The following is a 13,261-nucleotide window of genomic DNA, read 5'->3' as shown; positions in this document are numbered from 1 at the left end:
TCAGGGGAGCCCACTGGACTCTTACCAATGAAGTGTTTTCATTGAGTTGACTGATTTTTGTGGAGCTCAAGTCCAGGCTTACTGCTAGTTCTTGGTACTGGCTCTGAAGCTGGCTCTTATCCTGTGAAGCCAGCTCTGGCCACTGGGGGCAGGGCCATGAACTCAGGCTGGAGGGAGCCTACAGAGCAGCCAGCACTCTGGAGGGACAGATAGAACAGGCCACCAGATGCAGACAGGAGAGGGAGGCAGGGGGACAGAACGGAAGATGGCTGGGGAGGATGGAAGTCAGTGCCTTTGGGTGCCGGTACCTGCCTTCACGGCCACCGCTAGATCAGGTTTCTGAGCCTGTTGGCTGTCAGGGCTGGACTGTGCCCCATAGGCACCATGGCAAACCCCATGGAATCCCCCAGGTGTCACCAGGCAGCATACAGGTAACAGGCTGGGAAGGTCCCCAACAGCCCAGCTGGACAAGCTCAAGACACTCTGGGGCTCCTCGTTCAGCGGCACAACTCCAGGACCCAGTGAGGGAAATGGGAAGACACACCAGGCTGAGCAGTATAGCTAAATCCATTTATCCAAAATAAAAAGCAAAATAAACAGGAGTCACATCACCAGGGAGCCACGACCGCATCCCCGCCTCCTTCCTCTGTCCCGTCCTCTCAATAAATAAGTTTCCCAGCCACAAATAATTATTAGAACCTCCTCCCCATATGCCAGCTCCAACCTCTGCTAGGCATGATACACGGGGTGGCCCTACCCCCCGGAATATACAAAAGTTACACTTTTACACTCACAATTATACAATTGTATAATACATATATTATTACAAGATAATATATGTACACTGGGGAAGAGCCCCCACCCCAGCAGCCCGTGCCCTTGCTTGCTCCACAGTTAGCCCCACTATCCCGCCTCATCTGCCTCATTGAATACGAAGATGGGAGCCCCCTTGAGGGAAAACAAACACCAAGAAGGAAATCTGGGGATCTGGGCCTTTGTTTCCAGAACAGAGAGAACTGGGCTGGGCACAGAATCTCAGAGCATGGGGAAACAGGCCGCAGACCCCCAAACTACTGGACCATTGGAAGAGCATAAGCCAAATACTCGACTGCAGGACACCTCTAGGCCTGTGCTCCCCACCGTAAAATTCAGTGTCTCTTCTGAGCCGGCAAAGTGAGTCACAGCACCTGGACAGATCTGACCGACTGGGGGTAACAGGTGTGATGGCTGAACAACTCTCTAACAACAGCCAAGGGTGCTCTGTCAGTCCCCCTTCCCATGCCCATCTCCAGCAGGATCTGCCTCCATTCATGCCCTGCTCCTCTGGCTTGGCAGGAGTCCCCTAGGCAAGTTAGATATGGAGGAAATGCCAAATCACAGCCAGAGGAGGTTGTCTCCAAGCCCCATGTATCTCCATGCCCTGACTCCCACCAGGCTCCTTGTGCACCTGAAAGATGCTCTATGAGTTCATAAGGATGGCCATGAGCTCACCGCTTCCCCTGCCTCCCCCACTCCCCATATGGATGAATGTTACCCATCTTTAATCTTCCAGCCAACCTCAAATGTCACCTCCTCCACCTTCGAGTCCATTCGGAACCAACATCCCCGTAAGCTGAACATTTGGAATGTTCCAAACTTCTCTTTTGCCTCCTTCAGAGGAGTCTGACTCCCTTAGTCTGCACCCTCCCTTGTTCAACTATTCTCTCCACTGTTTATTTAGCAAAGTGCCTTTGTTGTTAAATTAATATGGCTAAGTGTCCATTTGATTTTCAAGAGATTAGGGCCTTGGTCACTCATCTGATTGGTTAACCTCACATCTTTTACAGTTAGTTTCTCTGAAAAAAAGCTTCAGTCCTTCTAACTATAATGTGAACTCATTTTCTCTTAACCCTATGTTCCCTACTCTTAAACCAAAGTGAATTAATTCAAAATAATCACAAGCTTTTATGTGGTCTATAGATCTTTGCCTTTAGGGCAAAACCTAAAGTTTGCTTGTTGTTTTTTTTTTTCCCCCATCATTCTTAGTCTAAGAGTACCAAACTGAGCATTCAAAATCCCAAGTCCCAGGCCAGGCACGATGGCTCATGCCTGTAATCCCAGCACTTTGGGAGGTGGAGGTGGGTGGATCACTTGAGGTCAGGAGTTCAAGACCAGCCTAGCCAACATGGTGAAACCCTGTCTCTACTAAAAATACAAAGATTAGCTGGGCGTGGTGGCAGGTGCCTGTAATCCCAGCTACTCAGGAAGCTAAGGCAAGAGAATCGCTTCAACCCGGGAGGCAGAGGTTGCAGTAAGCTGAGATTGTGCCACTGCACTCCAGTCTGAGTGACAAGAGTGAGACTCGGTCTCAAAAAAAAAAAAAAGCCCCAAATCCCACACGCCTGTTCTGTATGTTATTCCCAAATTACTTTTAAACTTTAAGGTATGTCTCACTTTCTCCAAGATGATAAAATATGCAGGGAAGGAAAACACCCAATCAGTCAAGCAGGGGAAGAACAAGACATAAACAAACTGAAAGTTAATGGCAGCAACATAAAATAATCCAGAGACAAAGTATCCCACAAACCAGAGAAACCTCAGGGGCACAACTGGAGAGAGCAAGCCAGAGGGGTCTCAGCACAGCTCACCTTCCACTTGTCCAATGGGAGAGCGCTACCCCATCAGAATGGTTAAAGTTGGACACCAGCACCTTCAAAATGTCCTGAATCTACAGGAGGTGAAAAGGTAAAAACAAAGGCAGGGGAAGAAAGATAGAAGTGGCTTAGAGAGAAGCAAGAAAGTCAGGAAAGGAAGAAGATGTGGGTCCAGGGAAATGAAATGTTGGAGAAGAGCAGAGATCAAAACCATGGCCTGTGCCATTCTTCCAAACGGCCACCTGCTGCCTTGACAGGGGCAGGAACAAATAGACGGAAAAGTCTCCTGAGAAATGCAGTCACAGAAGGGAGTCATCTGACCAATGCAGCTCTTAATACACTCAGTGGACCCCTCTCCTCAGGCCCAGGATGTGGGCGATGAATCTAGTAGAGCTCCAGACCTCAACCTCCATTTAAAAAACCAGACTTCTGAGTAAGGGTTAACTTGAACAAAGGGGGCTTCAGCTAAAAAACAAGTTTTAAAGACACTGATATTATCCAGTATCATCTTACAGAGGAGGAAACTGAGGCCCAGGAGACGAAGTGATTTTTCTGTGGTCACCAAGCAAGCTAGTGGCAAGTTAGATCTCCTCTTAATTCTAGTGCCTGGAGCTCTCCTCACCACACCCTGGGGCCCTTTCAGTGACTTCTAAAGGGACAGCCTGATGGCAAGTGGCTGTTCTCATTGGCCTGGCTTCCCCTTGAGCCTGGGGATGAGGAAAATCAAACAGCAACGACCTTTTACTGGGTGTTCTGGGTGTTTACAGCAGGCCATGTTCTAGGGATTAACATAAAAACAACAGCAGTAACAAATCACATTTAAACTTCACAAATGGAAGTCAAGCATCACCACTTCTATTTTACAGATGTGAAAAGAGAGGCCCAGAAAGCTCAAACAACTTGCCCTAAATCATATCCCTAGCATATGGAGAAGCAGGATTCAAGCCCAGAATTCTTAACCAGTACCTGGCAGTTCTTCCACAATCTTAACAACTACCCTCTACTGCCCCTTGGGCCCCCTGTGCCCAGGAGCCTGACCAGCCAAGACTCACATCTCCAGGTGAGTAGAACCCACCAGAAGTGGTTGTCTCAGGGTTACTGCTGTTTTTTTTCTTTTTTCTCTTCGCTCCTGCTGGAACACCAGGGCTGTTCCTCTGCTGAATAAGAGTGGGAAAGAAGAGCAGTAATACACATGAGAACAACAAAGCCTTACAGTCATATCCTCCTTTACAGTTTTTACAAAATACTTTTATACACCATCTGATTTAATGCCACCAACAACTGTACAAAGTGCTGTCACAATCACTTAGTGACTGAGAGGGCCTGATATCATGGCTTAAAAAATAAAAGGCAATACTGGACCTTAAACTCAGTCTTCTGACTCCAAGCTCTGGGGTTTTGCCACGAATCAGCAGCTGCCAGGGATCAAAACCAGAGGCAGAGGTAGAACAGTAAACATTAAGGAGGCAGGAACTGTACACTCTGTGGTTTGGAGTCATACATCCTCACACATCTGTTAGTGTTAAGAAGTGCACCAGTACCTCTCAAACTTTTATAGCAACGTGTCCTCATGGCAGAAGGCAGCCTTTCTCTTAAAGCTGGGAATTTATCAGAAAGAGAACAACTTAAGCCTCATTTCAGAGAGGTCTCATTTCAGAGAGGTTCTTAGAAACCTACATGACTGTCATCCCTAAGTACATTAATGTTTTTTCTCTTTCAAGAGAATCAAGGGAAACTGATGCTTCAGAAAGATGTCTCACATTTATCCTGTGGCACTCAAAGTACCCCAGGTTGAGATGATATGAGGAAGATTCAAGCTGTCAAGTTTAGTTTCTCAAGATCTATTCCACAGAAGATGAGCAGCTCTCACTCCAGAGACCACTGACTGAAGGGCAGTCTGGTCCCAGAACCATGGAGAATTAGAATATGAGGTGAAAAACTCAGAAAAAAATGTTAAAGTATCTCTGGAGAGTAGAAGTCTGGGAGAAAACTAAACCAGACCCATTCTCCCATTGCCACCCAGAGATACTGTTAATGTTTTGAGCTCATGGGGAAGTGTAGGTTTTCGCACTGTCAATGTCTATGTTAAGGGATTAAGGCAGCCTGAAAACTCTCACTTCCGTGTCCCATAGTCCCCATTCCCCTTCTGGCTGGAAATTTATGCTTCTAGCAGAGGGGCCAGAAATGGGGTGAGAACACTTAGGGGACTAGGTTGTAAGATCAAAGGCCGGTCTTGGAGCAGTAACGACAGTTCCTAGGGGGACTGTGACATCACTACATTCCACTCCTCCTGGGGACGCGGGAGCCACATCAGCATGATGCCTGAGTCACTGATTCACAGTCAGGGAGGGGGATGCAGGGCTAGGAACCAGGTACTTGGAGACACCAGCCCAAAGAGCCCAGGGAGGTCAGGATTGGGGCAGCAGGATGAGAGGCGGAGACTGCAGCAGGGAGCCCCAGATTTCACCAGCTCAAAGTTACCCAGGGTGACTGGTGAGGGCAGGGGCTTGGGCTGGGGGACCCAGGTCCTTGGAGACCCGAGCCCAAAGAACCTAGGGAGGTTGGGCTTTGGGCAGCGGGAGGTAAGGGCCGAGTATGGACCGGGGGGCCCCAGGAGTCACCCGCCCAAAGTCACCCTGTGGTGACTGGCGAGGGCAGGGCTTGGGCTGCTTGCTGAAGGGTCAGGTCTGACTGACAAGACTTTGGTGGGGGGAACCCAGAGGTGCCAGGGTTGGGAGGCCCAGCCTGGTGTGCCTCAGGAGTGGTATGGACTCTGGTAGTGGTCTTGCCATTGGAGGGGATTTGTGGCTGGGTTGGGGGACCACGACCTGGTGTGTTTTACCTTTTTCTTGGCTGCAGCCAATTTGCTCTGTCGAGTTTCTTCAGCCATCATGAGGTGGGAAGGGAGGCAGGGTTGGTGCCACATCAGCAAAATCCCAGCAATGACTGCCAAATGCCTCCAGTCACCTACCAGGCATCTGTGTGACTGAGCCAGAGGAGGCGTAACCAGGGCCCCACTAGAATGCAGAATAGGGGTGTGGCCTTAATGATCCAAGCCCATTGGTCAATGAGAAAGATGAAAGCAAAAGGAGGCGTGGCCAGGCAGCAGCATGTCCAGAGGGATCTGTGGTATCACAAGGAAAGCTGACCATGAAACCGCTGTCCCCACCCACTCTGGGAGGGGGAAGGACCAGCTTTTGCTTTAAAAGCTTTAAAACTTTAAAAAATGTATGTGTGTATGCTTTATATATATGTGTGTCTGTGTGTGTGTATGTGGTCCTCCAGAGCTGTCTTTATTATCCAGCTTCTATGCAAGGTCTATGAGTTTGGTCTATATTTTTCACCTTCAAATGGAGTACAAGAATTACCAGTACTAGCTCAATTGAGATACAAATTCTATAAAATTGAAAAATCCATAGCATGCTTGATGATTAATGAAGCAGACTATATTGTTCAATATTCCAATAAGATAAAATAATCACAATGATTTCCCTTTTTTGGAAAAGTATTTCTCTTATTTTCCTACATTATTGTTAAGATTGTTTTTTAAACAAGAAACGTATCTAATATCTTTAAAAACACAAAGCTTTTGGGTCTAGTGCAGTGGCTCACACCTGTAATCCCAGCACTTTGGGAGGCCAAGGTGGGTGAATCACCTGAGGTCAGGAGTTCAGGACCAGCCTGGCCAACATGGTGAAACCCTGTCTCTACTAAAAATACAAAAACTAGCCAGGTGTGGTGATGGGTGCCTGTAATCCCAGTCACTCAGGAGGCTGAGGCAGGAGAATTACTTGAACCTGGGAGGCGGAGGTTGCAGTGAGCCAAGATCATGCCACTGAACTCCAGTCTGGGTGACAGAGCAAGACTCCATCTCAAAAAATAAAATAAAATAAAATAAAATAAAATAAAATAAAATAAAATAAAATAAAACCACAAAGGTTTCAATTTAATAAGGACTCGAAGTTCTTTACCGGTTTAAAACAAATACAAGGCCCATTTTTCGAGAATCACCTGGCCTTTCTAAGCCTTGCAAATGATACTGAATTTCTCACTTGATACTTGGCTATTATTTGGAATCATGAAAACCAAGAATTGTGTTATGTCACAGTGTATTGCTTGTTACCTGAATTCCAGAGTANAAAATAAAATAAAATAAAATAAAATAAAATAAAATAAAATAAAATAAAACCACAAAGGTTTCAATTTAATAAGGACTCGAAGTTCTTTACCGGTTTAAAACAAATACAAGGCCCATTTTCGAGAATCACCTGGCCTTTCTAAGCCTTGCAAATGATACTGAATTTCTCACTTGATACTTGGCTATTATTTGGAATCATGAAAACCAAGAATTGTGTTATGTCACAGTGTATTGCTTGTTACCTGAATTCCAGAGTAGGCTGGGATCAAGGGTTGAATCTTTCATCATTTGCTCCATAACCTGTGTGCTTCTTATCCCAGACCAAACTAAGCTTTTTTCTGGAGTTCTACAATTTACAGTTAGTAGACAAGAGTGGCACTCAAAGGTGTAGTCTCTGGATTAGCAGCACCAGCAGCACCTGAGAACTTTTTATAAGTACAAATTCTCAGACCCCACCCTGGACCTGATGAATCAGAAACTCCGGAGTAGTGCTCAGATATCTGTGCTGCAGTAATCCCTCCAGGTGTTTAGGACCTCTGGCATACAGCAGATAGCAAAATTGTGTTTCCTTCTGTAGGTCCAAAGCCAGGGATACTATATGTTCTGTCTTGATATGAAACAATGACATGCAATTAGAAGACATAAATTTCCTTCCTACTCCCACCCTCCACCCAATGTGTTTTATTTTTATAAGTTAAATAAGAAAACAAGTGACAATCAGAGATTTAGTCTAAAAAGTATATTTACAAGTATCAGTTCTCATCCAGCCTCATCTCATACTGTAGCAGGACGAGCCGCAGACAAAACTCCTCGGACACTGAGTTAAAGAAGGAAGAGGTTTTTTCGGCCAGGAGCATCAGCAAGACTCCTGTCTCAAGAGCCAAGTCCCCGAGTGAGCAATTCCTGTCCCTTTTAAGGGCTCACAACTCTAAGGGGGTGCATGTGAGAGGTTTGTGATCGATTGAGCAAGCAGGGGGTACATGACTGGGGGCTGAAGGCACCGGTAATTAGATCAGAACAAAACAAGATAGGGATTTTCACAGTGCATTTCTATACAATGTCTGTAATCTACAGATAACAGAACCAATTAGGTCAGGAGTCCATCTTTAACTACCAGGCCCAGGGAGCGGCGCCAGGATGTCTGCCTGTGGATTTCATTTCTGCCTTTTAGTTTTTACTTCTTCTTTCTTTGGAGACAGAAATTGGGCATAAGACAATATGAGGGGTGGTCTCCTCCCTTAATACAATACCATTTACATTCTCTTACATCTAAAGTTTTAGAAAAGGATCTTCAGGCACGCTAGGAGTTCTATAACAAAACACCAAGTAGATCAGAATGTCCAAACTTACTAGAGAAGAAAAGTGAAATCATTGGCTATATTTTCAAATTGCATTCAACAGGAAATTTAAGTTTTGAATTTTTTTCATCTTCATGCTTCCAAGTTAATAGAATTAAACTAGAATAGTCCATTCTTTCAAAGCCTCTAGCCAGGTGAAGTTTTACTGTATTACTTCTTGCTTTCAATGGATATAAAGCAGAGTCCTGGCAGGCACATTTTGTATACCTGCAAAGACACAGAACTAAACAGTTCCATCGGTTCCATATTAAAACTAAAGTCCTGTAAACCTTGGATGGTGAGTGTAATACTTCAGCACTAGCACCGAAGCCTCAAATATGAAAAGATATGAAGAACACCACTAGCAAATAAAAGTGAGCTCTCGGCTGGGAGCAGTAGTTCATGCCTGTAATCCCAGTACTTTGGCAAGCGAAGGTGGGAGGATTACTTGAAGTCAGGAGTTCAGGACCAGCTTGGGCAGCATAGCAAATTCACATCTTATAAAAAAAATTAAAAATTAGCTGGGCATGGTGGCACGCACTGTAGTCCTAGCTACTTGGAAGGCTGAGGTAGGAAAATCACTTGAGCTCAGGAGTTCCAGACTGCGGTAGCTATGATCATGCACTCCAGCCTGGGTGACAGAGCAAGACCGAGATGATTACAGTCTGCCCTGCTCCAGTTTACATTAAAATCGCTAAGTTAAAATACTTTCAATCAGCAGGATAAAAATTAAGTGAAATGTGACTTGAGAGCTTTGTTAGAAAGTAGGCAATAGAGAAACAGGCGCTTCCCACAACAATAAAATGGTCAATAAACATATTAAAAAGGTTCAAAAGGACTAGAAACCAAAGAAATGTAACAAAAACAATGAGATTTTCTGATTAAAGACCAGCAAGGAGGACAAATGGAAGGGAGAAACTGGAGCTCTGTCCCTGTTGGTGGGAGTAGAAACTGAACCAATTTTCCTGCAGGATAATTTGAAAATTTCTATTAAAAACCCTAAAATTGTTTTATGCTATCTTCCTCCAGAAATTCTACTTCTATAAATTCAGTCCAAAAATGCTTGCTTGAGTCAATTAAAATGTACATATAAGAAAATTTACCACTGGGGAGGCAATGATTAACTTATTATACATCCAACTATTATAATGATGATGCTAAGGATATATTTACTGCCATAGAAATGTGCCCAAAACATAGTAAGTGACAAAAGACTATATATTATGATTCTACTTTTAAAATGTTTATATGCTTAAAAGTATAAAAGCAACAAACCAGAATGTTTTGAGTGTCAGCATTAAAGATTTTCTTTATATTTTATCTTCCAAATTATTACAAAAAGAATGTGATTTTCTTTATAATCTGGAAGTATTATTTTCATTTATTTATATTTCGATTGCTTTTCTTTTCCTTATTTTTCTTATTTTTTCTTATGTATCACATCTAGTCTAGAGAGCTTGAATCCCTGACTCTTGAGGTAAATCAGCCCATTTCTGTCTCTCTGAATTTGCCTCTCGTGGACATTTCTTTTTTTTTTTTTTTTTTTTTTTTTAAGCATTCTGTTTTATTTCTTTCTTTTATTATTATTATACTTTAAGTTCTAGGGTACATGTGCATAACGTGCAGGTTTGTTACATATGTACACCTGTGCCATGTTGGTGTGTTGCACCCATCAACTCGTCAGCACCCATCAACTCGTCATTTATATCAGGTATAACTCCCAATGCAATCCCTCCCCCCTCCCCCCTCCCCAGACATTTCAAATCAATGGAATTATACAATATGCAGTCTCGTGTCTGGCTTTTCTACTTAGCTAATGTTTTCGAGGTTGGTCCATGACATATAAAATGTTTTGGTAGTTTGTTGCTTTCATTACTGAGTAGAAGCCCATTGATGGATATACCACATTTTGTCAGCAGAGAGCCTTTTAAATCTGGATTCCAGCTTCCTGTGGTCTAAATGAAACCCTTTGAACACAGGACTTACAAGGGAAGCTGCTGTGCTTGTCACAATAACTGCTTATCAGAACCAGCTTTGTCATCACAAGCCTGAACTGCTGCAGAAATTTTTTATCATTTTGCAGCTTCTTTTTTACAAGCAACTTTTGTACTACTACAGGTATGGACTTTTGAAGCATCTGATACATCCATTTAATAAGTATTAGCATGTGTCTGAGTGGACATGAAAGTGAACCCATCCATGCTACATTGTATATTTTTTCCTTCCCCAGGCTGGACCAGGGAGCCTCTCAACTTTCTAGAGTATCCTGTCTCCATGGACAAAGCCGAATGGTATTAAAGATTCCGCTGCCTTTGTTAGGCAGATTTGGAGGCGAGGCCCAACAGCAAGGGTAGAGGGGCAAAAGAGAGTGGAACCTGTGGAACAGGAAGCCTCCCAGGTGGGCGCATGGCTCCCAGCTGTTGAGGAAGTTGTGGGTGGTGAAGTGCTGATGCTGTCTGAGGCAGCTAGCACCTCCATTGAGCACAAAGGATCTTGACTTTGGACTCTTACCCTTGTTTCACAAGGGTTTAAAAGCTGTTTTTGCTTTTGTTATTTTCCTAAATAATCATTACCTGGTAGTTTGTAACTCATCTTCCTTTGGGAGAGGACAGGGCTTTAAAACTGAAGAACATAATTTTCATTAAAATATCAAAAATGGAAAAAAGTGACTTTGTAAACAATTTGCTATACACACCAAATGGCAGCAGTTGAGAATCTCAGTAAAATGTTAAATGAATTTGCTGCTTTTAGAGAAATAAAGGAAAAAAAAATTAGAAGAAATAAAGACAAAAATGCATTTGCTGGCAGTGGTACCCTTTTGCCTAAGGTTGGGTCACTGTGTCATCAGACTGTGGTGGGGGTATGTGTGGTGTATATGCGTGAAACTTTTCATCTCAGGAGGGATCATAATCTTAGTTGCAGTTTTTCTTCCCAATAGGGTTAAAATGTAGTAAAACATGGGCTTGGAAGTGACAGACCTGAGTGACTCAGCACAGCTTAAAAAAAATCCAATAAAACTAACTTTTTATAATCGTGAGGTTGGTTTTTGAAACAATAGATACAATTACTTACTCTCAGCATCTGGTTACCATTTTGAATCAGTAATACATACTGTCTCCACTTTTTTTTTTTAATGGAAACAAAGTTTTCATCCAGAAAACCCCAAAACAGTGACTTTGTTTTTGTTTTTGTTTATTTAAGACAGGGTCTCACTCTGTCGCCTAGGCTGGAGAGGAGTGGTGGATCTCAGCTCACTGCAGCCTCGACCTCCCACCTCAGCCTCCTGAGTAGCTAGGACCACAGGTGCCATTGCGCCTGGCTAATTTATTGTATTTTTTTTTTGTACAAATGGGGTTTTGCCATGTTGCCCAGACTGGTCTCAAACTTCTAGGCTCAAGCGGTTCACTCCTTTTGGCCTCCCAAAGTGCTGGGACTACTGTGCCCAGCCTGCAGTGACTTTAAAACACAAGTTCAGGCCGGGTGCCATGCCTCACGCCTGTAATCCCAGCACTTTGGGAGGCCTAGGCGGGCAAATCATGTTAGGAGATGGAGACCATCCTAACACACGTTGAAACCCTGTCTCTACTGAAGATATAAAATAATTAGCTGCTAGGCGTGGTGGCGGGTGCCTGTAGTCCCAGCTACTCAGGAGGCTGAGGCAGGAGAATGGCATGAACCCAGGAGGCAGAGCTTGCAGTGAGCTGAGATTGTGCCACTGCACTCCAGCCTGGGCTACAGAGTGAGACTCCGTCTCAAAATAAAAAAAAAAAAAAAAAAAAAAGGAAAGATTACTTGGGAAGAAATAACTTAAAAAGAATTGATTATGATTTTCCTTCTTTGATTTTACAGAAAACGGAAGTACTTCAAAATCAAGTTATTGGACATCTACAAAAGGCCAGGTTTTACGTAAGAAGAAGAAAAAGGTTTTAGGTGCTCCTGACACTCCTGGGAAGACTGTGGATACCCAGGGCCCCACGCCGGTTTGTACATGAACATTTTTGGGGAGATGAAAATCTGAAGTGGCTGAAATGAATGATGATAATGAAGAAAATGAAATACTTTTCAAACAGCCCATATCCTGTGTAAAAGAAGAAATACAAAGGACTCAAACACACATTCACAGAAAAAAAGACAAAGGAAAAGCAATCAGTGGTTTTCAATATATTATATATAAGATTTCTTCTGAAAAATACAACATTTTGATAAACAATACAAAAAATTAGCTGGGCGTGGTGGCTCATGCCTGGAGTCCCAGCTACTCGGGAGGCTGAAGTGGGAGGATCACCTGAGCCCAGGAAGTTAAGGAAGCAGTGAACCGTGATTGCACCACGGCACTCCAGCCAAGTCAAGTCATTACATTTACTTTAACCTATTCTAGGCTGGGTTAAGAGGGATTTGTATTAAGAATACAATAGGCAATCTCACAGACATCTAAGTACAGAACTCAAAATATGACCACAGCATGGAAGGACTGGGCTGGGAGGTTCTTTTTCTCTCCTGCGTCCCTTCACTCTGGATTTCTGCTCCAGGCTTGTGCCTTGCTCTGCAGATGGTCCAGGCTTCTCCAGCCTCTGAGGCTTTGACTTGCCCTGGTGGTACCCCTGGTCCCAGTGTTACTGGATCTTTCCATACAGATGCTTCTCTGCAAAAAATCTATCAAACACCGTCTGTGTCATTTCTGATTAGCAGGATAGAGAATCTGATCTGTCTAGCAGTGGGGGTGGGAGTTCCCTAGTTGTCCCTGGATTTGCAGTGCTGCCCTTTCGAAAGACTTGAGGAGGGGCCAGATATCCAAAAAGAGGGTGTGGGTGGGGAATCACGAATACAGTCTACTTCAACAAGAAAGCATAAAGTAGAGGTGTTGGCTCACGCCTGTAATCCCAGCACTTTGGGAGGCTGAGGCAGGTGGATCACTTGAGCTCAGGAGTTCGAGACCAGACTGGCCAACATGGCAAAACCCCATCTCTACTAAAAATACAAAAAATTAGCGGGGTGTGGTGGCACATGCCTGTAGTCCCAGCTACTTAAGAGGTTGAAGTGGGAGGATTGCTTGAGCCCAGGAAGTCGAGACTGCAGTGAGCTGAGATCACAATGCCACTGCACTCTGGCCTGGGCAACAGAGCAAGACCCTTTCTCAAAAAAAAAAAAAAAAA

The 13,261-nt window shown here is 44.0% G+C and overlaps 2 long non-coding RNA genes across 5 annotated transcripts in view; both read left to right on the top strand.

The window, feature by feature from the left end:
* Positions 1-1,528: 1,528 nt before the first annotated feature.
* On the top strand, positions 1,529-7,594 carry LOC108520417 (uncharacterized). Of its 2 annotated transcripts, XR_001882911.1 has the most exons (4): positions 1,534-1,607; positions 2,444-2,724; positions 3,500-3,693; positions 7,557-7,594. It is a non-coding gene; the product is annotated as an uncharacterized LOC108520417 (long non-coding RNA). The 2 variants fall into 2 exon arrangements; XR_001882910.1 differs by lacking the exon at positions 2,444-2,724 and having other exon boundaries at positions 1,529-1,607.
* A 22-nt stretch (positions 7,595-7,616) lies between these two features.
* LOC108520416 (uncharacterized) overlaps positions 7,617-13,261 on the top strand; it is a 7,283-nt gene continuing 1,638 nt past the window's right edge. Inside the window, exons 1-4 of one of the 3 annotated variants that reach the window (XR_001882909.1) lie at positions 7,627-7,663; positions 10,028-10,226; positions 10,339-10,506; positions 11,958-12,088. This is a non-coding gene — a long non-coding RNA (uncharacterized LOC108520416). Of the gene's footprint in view, positions 7,664-10,027; positions 10,227-10,338; positions 10,507-11,957; positions 12,224-13,261 lie in introns of those variants that run through there. The other 2 variants (XR_001882907.1, XR_001882908.1) reach the window with 2 other exon arrangements.

This window comes from Rhinopithecus bieti, unplaced genomic scaffold (genome assembly GCF_001698545.2).
Source record: "Rhinopithecus bieti isolate Rb0 unplaced genomic scaffold, ASM169854v2 scaffold_52140, whole genome shotgun sequence".
In the NCBI taxonomy this organism is placed as follows: Eukaryota; Metazoa; Chordata; class Mammalia; order Primates; family Cercopithecidae; genus Rhinopithecus; species Rhinopithecus bieti.
This window is presented reverse-complemented; position numbering and strand designations above follow the sequence as displayed.